The following is a 5733-nucleotide window of genomic DNA, read 5'->3' on the forward strand; positions in this document are numbered from 1 at the left end:
CAGAGCGCGGCAGCCAATCAGAGCTCGGATTTCAACCGCTAGCCAATCAGCGAGCGGCGCCCTCAGTATTTTCACCAATCAGAGCGCGGAAAAGCTTCGTTTGTCCCGCCCTCCTCCCGCCGCCATTCAGAGAGAGGAGGGGCGGGGGCGCGAGGGAGCCGCCAGCCAATGGTAGAGCGGTTTTGCAAAAAAAGCCCCGCCCATTCATCGCAGTGAACCAATCATATTGCTTTATTCTGAAACCACGCCCTTTATGGGTGGAGCGGCGGGTGCCGAACGTGGACGGAAACTGCCGAGAGCGGCGGAAACGCCCGAGCGCGCTCCGGGAACGGCCGAAACCGCGCGCGGCGCGGAGATCGGCAGGTCACGGGTTCGAATCCCCGATCAGGAACGGCGACATTTGGGGACACCCCAACAACGGGGGGGGATCGGGGAGAAATGGGGATGGTTGCACTGGTCAGACCCCCCTGAATTCGTCCCCAGCCTCATAAAGAACCCCCAAACCCCCTCCTCTATGAGTCCCCCAGTTCCCCCATAACGTCCCCATTTTTAGGGTCCAATTCCTCATTTTTGGGACCCAAAGCCCCCCATTTTTAGGACCTAAACTCTCAATTTTTAGGGTCTCATTCCCCACTTTTAGGTCCCCACCCCCCCCCCCCCATTTTTGGGACTGAACCCCCAGTTTTTGGGGTCCGATTCCCCATTTTCAAAGGCTCAATTCCCCATTTTTAGGTCCCTAAGCCCCCCATTATTGGGGTCCCAATGTTCCAATTTTTAGGGTTTAATTCCCCTTTTTTTGAGGTCCAATTCCCCATTTTTAGGTCCCCAACCCCTCCATTTTTAGGCTCCCATTCCCCATTTTTGGGGTTCAGTTCTCCCTCTATTTTTAGGTCCTAAACCTCCCTAGTTTTGCAGTCCCAACCCCCCATTTTTAGATCCCCAACCCCTCCAATTTAGGACCCCAATCCCTCCATATTTGGGGTCCCATTCCCCATTTTTATGAACCAAATCCCTCCAATTTTGGGATCCAGCCCCCCCCATTATTTGAGATTTAATTCCCCATTTTTAGGTCCCCAACCCCTCCATTTTACAACCCAAATCCCTCCATTTTTGGGGTCCCATTCCCCATTTTTATGACCCAAATCTCCCCATTTTTGGGATCCAGCCCCCCCCATTATTTGAGATTTAATTCCCCATTTTTAGATCCCCAACCCCTCCATTTTTGGGGTCCCATTCCCCATTTTTGGGACCCAAAGCCCCCCCATTTTTGGGACAGAACCCTCCATTTTTTCAGGTTTTAATTCCCCATTTTTTAGATTTAATTCCCCATTTTTCAGATTTAATTCCCCATTTTTAGATCCCCAACCCCTCCATTTTACAACCCCAATCCCTCCATTTTTGGGGTCCCATTCCCCATTTTTGGGACCCAAAGCCCCCCATATTTGGGGTCCCATTCCCCATTTTTGGGACCCAAATCCCTCCATTTTTGGGGTCCAGCCCCCCCCATTATTTGAGATTTAATTCCCCATTTTTAGATCCCCAACCCCTCCATTTTAGGACCCAAATCCCTCCATTTTTGGGTCCAGCCCCCCCCCATTATTTGAGGTTTAATTCCCCATTTTTAGGACCCAAATCCCCGCATTTTAGGACCCCAATCCCTCCTTTTTTGGGGTCCCATTCCCATTTTTAGGACCCAAATCTCCCCATTTTTGGGGTCCAGCCCCCCCCATTATTTGAGATTTAATTCCCCATTTTTAGGTCCCCAACCCTTCCATATTTGGGGTCCCATTCCCCATTTTTGGGACCCAAAGCCCCCCATTTTTGGGACCGAACCCCTCCATTTTTTCAGGTTTTAATCCCCCATTTTTCGGATTTAATCCCCCATTTTTTTTATTTAATTCCCCATTTTTTAGATTTAATTCCCCATTTTCCGAACTCACCCCCCCCTTCAGTCCCCCCTCCCTCTCCCCCTCCCCTCCCCCGCTCTGACAGCGCCTCCCGCGGGACCCCCGGGCACGCTCGGCTGGCCCGGCCGGGGGGGGGGGGACATCAATCCTGGCATGGCAGCGACCGAGGGGGGGTCTGGGCACTGGGGGGGGTCCTGTCACATTGAGGGGGGGTCCAGACACATTTAGGGGGGCTCAGACACATCTGGGGGGTCCAGACACATTTGAGGGGCTCCTGTCACATTTAGGGGGGGCTCAGACACATCTGGGGGGGGTCCAGACACATTTAGGGTGGGCTCAGACACATCTGGGGGATCCAGACTCATCTGGGGGGGTCCTATCAATCACATTTAGGGGGCTCAGACACATCTGGGGGGTCCAGACTCATCTGGGGGGGTCCTATCAATCACATTTAGGGGGGCTCAGACACATCTGGGGGGGTCCTGTAACAACTGGGGGGGTCCTGTCACATTTGGGGGGGTCCAGACACATTTGAGGGGGCTCCTGTCACATCTAGGGGGGGTCCTGTCACATTTGGGGGGTCCAGACACATTTGAGGGGGGTCCTGTAACAATTGGGGGGGTTCAAATACATTTGGGGGGGGTCCTGTCACATTTAGGGGGATCAGACACATTTAGGGGGGGTCCTGTCACATTTAGGGGGGGCTCAGACACATCTGGGGGGGTCCTGTCACATTTGGGGGGGGGTCCAGACACATTTAGGGGGGGCTCAGACACATCTGGGGGGATCCAGACTCATCTGGGGGGGTCCTATCAATCACATTTAGGGGGGCTCAGACACATCTGGGGGGGTCCAGACTCATCTGGGGGGTCCTATCAATCACATTTAGGGGGGCTCAGACACATCTGGGGGGGTCCTGTAACAACTGGGGGGGGTCCTGTCACATTTGGGGGGGTCCAGACACATTTGAGGGGGCTCCTGTCACATCTAGGGGGGGTCCTGTCACATTTGGGGGGTCCAGACACATTTGAGGGGGTCCTGTCACATCTAGGGGGGTCCTGTCACATTTGGGGGGTCCAGACACATTTGAGGGGGGTCCTGTAACAATTGGGGGGGTTCAAATACATTTGGGGGGGGTCCTGTCACATTTAGGGGGGATCAGACACATTTAGGGGGTCCTATCACATTTAGGAGGGGCTCAGACACATCTGGGGGCTCCTGTCACATTGAGGGGGGGGTCCAGACACATTTAGGGGGGGCTCAGACACATCTGGGGGGGTTCAGACACATCTGGGGGGTCCTGTCACATTTAGGGGGGCTCAGACACATCTGGGGGGGGTCCTGTCACATCTAGGGGGGTCCAGACTCATCTGGGGGGGTCCAGACACATCTGGGGGGGGTCCTGTCACATTTAGGGGGGGGTCCAGACACATTTAGGGGGGGTTCAAATACATCTGGGGGGGTCCTGTCACATTTAGGGGGGGCTCAGACACATTTAGGGGGGCTCAGACACATCTGGGGGGGGTCCTGTAACAATTGGGGGGGTTTCAAATACATCTGGGGGGGTCCTGTCACATTTAGGGGGGATCAGACACATTTAGGGGGGGTCCAGACACATTTAGGGGGGCTCAGACACATCTGGGGGGGTCCAGACTCATCTGGGGGGGTCCTATCACATTTAGGGGGGTCCAGACTCATCTGGGGGGGTCCAGACACATTTGAGGGGGCTCCTGTCACATTGAGGGGGGTCCAGACACATTTAGGGGGGCTCAGACAATCTGGGGGGGGTCCTGTCACATTTGAGGAGGGTCTTGTCACATTTGAGGGGCTCCAGACACATCTGGGGGGGGTCCTGTCACATTTGGGGGGGGCTCAGACACATCTGGGGGGGGTCCTGTAACAATTGGGGGGGGTTCAAATACATCTGGGGGGGGGTCCTGTCACATTTAGGGGGGCTCAGACACATCTGGGGGGTCCTGTAACAATTGGGGGAGTTCAAATACATCTGGGGGGGTCCAGACACATTTGAGGGGGCTCAGACACATCTGGGGGGGGTCCTGTCACATTTAGGGGGGTCCAGACTCATCTGGGGGGGTCCAGACACATTTGAGGGGGCTCAGACCCATTTTGGGGGGATTCTGTTCCATTTGGGGGGGGGTCCAGCCCCTCCAGCCCCATTTTACGGGGGGCACATTCATCTCCCGGGGGGGGCTCAGAGCCTTTTGGGGGGGGGGGATCCCTACTCGTTTTTGGGGGTCCCTCCCCATTTCGGGGTGTTCATCCTCATTTCGGGGGTCCCCCCCCCCAGCCCATCTCCCTCCCCTCCCCCTCTCCCCTCCCTCCCATCGATCGCGAGCGAATCCCGGGATTTGGAAATGTCAGGATTTGCCTGGGATCGATCGGGGGGGGAGGGGGCGGGACCCTCCTGCTGCCCCTCCCCCCCAACCCGGCCTAGGGCGGGATTTGGGGGCGATTTCGGGGGGATTTGGGGGCAATTTTGGAGGGATTTGGGGGCAATTTTGGCGGATTTGGGGGAAATTTTGGGGGGGTCTGGGGGCAATTTTGGCGGGATTTGGGGGTAATTTGGGGGATCTGGGGTAATTTTGGGGGGATTTGGGGGCAATTCTGGGGGATCTGGGGGCAATTTTGGAGGGATTTGGGGCAATTTTGGGGTGATTTGGGGGCGATTTTGGGGGGATCTGGGGGCAATTCTGGGGGATTTGGGGGCAATTTTGAGGGATTTGGGGGCAATTCTGGGGGATTTGGGGCAATTCTGGGGGGATTTGGGGGCAATTTTGGGGGATTTGGGGGCAATTTTGGCGGGATTTGGGGGCAATTCTGGGGGATTTGGGCAATTTTGGGGGATTTGGGGGCAATTTTGGGGGGATTTGGGGGCAATTCTGGGGGGATTTGGGGGCAATTTTGGGGGGATTTGGGGGCAATTTTGGCGGATCTGGGAGCAATTTTGGAGGGATTTGGGGGCAATTCTGGGGGGGTTTGGGGCAATTCTGGGGGGATTTTGGGGCAATTCTGGGTGGATTTTGGGGGATTTTGGGGCAATTCTGGGTGGATTTTTGGGCAATTCTGGGTGGATTTGGGGCAATTTTGGCGGGATTTGGGGCAATTCTGGGGGGATTTGGGGGCAATTTGGGGGGATTTGGGGGCCATTCTGGGGGATCTGGGAGCAATTTTGGAGGGATTTGGGGGCAATTCTGGGGGGATTTGGGGACAATTTTGGGGGATTTGGGGGCAATTCTGGGGGGATTTGGGGGCAATTTCGGGGGGATTTGGGGGCAATTTTGGAGGGATTTGGGGGCAATTTTGGCGGGATTTGGGGGCAATTTTGGGGGGATTTGGGGGCAATTTTGGGGGATTTGGGGGCAATTTTGGGGGGATTTGGGGGCAATTTTGGGGGGATCTGGGAGCAATTTTGGGGGATCTGGGGGCAATTTTGGGGGATTTGGGGCAATTTTGAGGAGATTTGGGGGCAATTTTGGGGGGATTTGGGGGCAATTTTGGGGGCAATTTTGGGGGGAATTGGGGGTAATTTTGGCGGGATTTGGGTGCAATTTTGGGGGATTTGGGGCAATTCTGGGGGATTTGGGGGCAATTTCGGGGGATTTGGGGGCAATTCTGGGGGATTGGGGACAATTTTGGAGGGATTTGGGGACAATTTTGGAGGGATTTGGGAGCAATTTTGGGGGGATTTGGGGGCAATTCGGGGGGATTTGGGAGCAATTTTGGGGGATTTGGGGGCAATTTTGGGGTCCTTCCCCCCGGCAATGGGGAACCCCCAAACCCCTCCAGTCCTTTGGGGAAGGGGGGG

The sequence above is a fragment of the Zonotrichia leucophrys genome, chromosome 29 (assembly GCF_028769735.1).
Source record: "Zonotrichia leucophrys gambelii isolate GWCS_2022_RI chromosome 29, RI_Zleu_2.0, whole genome shotgun sequence".
NCBI classification, from domain to species: Eukaryota; Metazoa; Chordata; class Aves; order Passeriformes; family Passerellidae; genus Zonotrichia; species Zonotrichia leucophrys.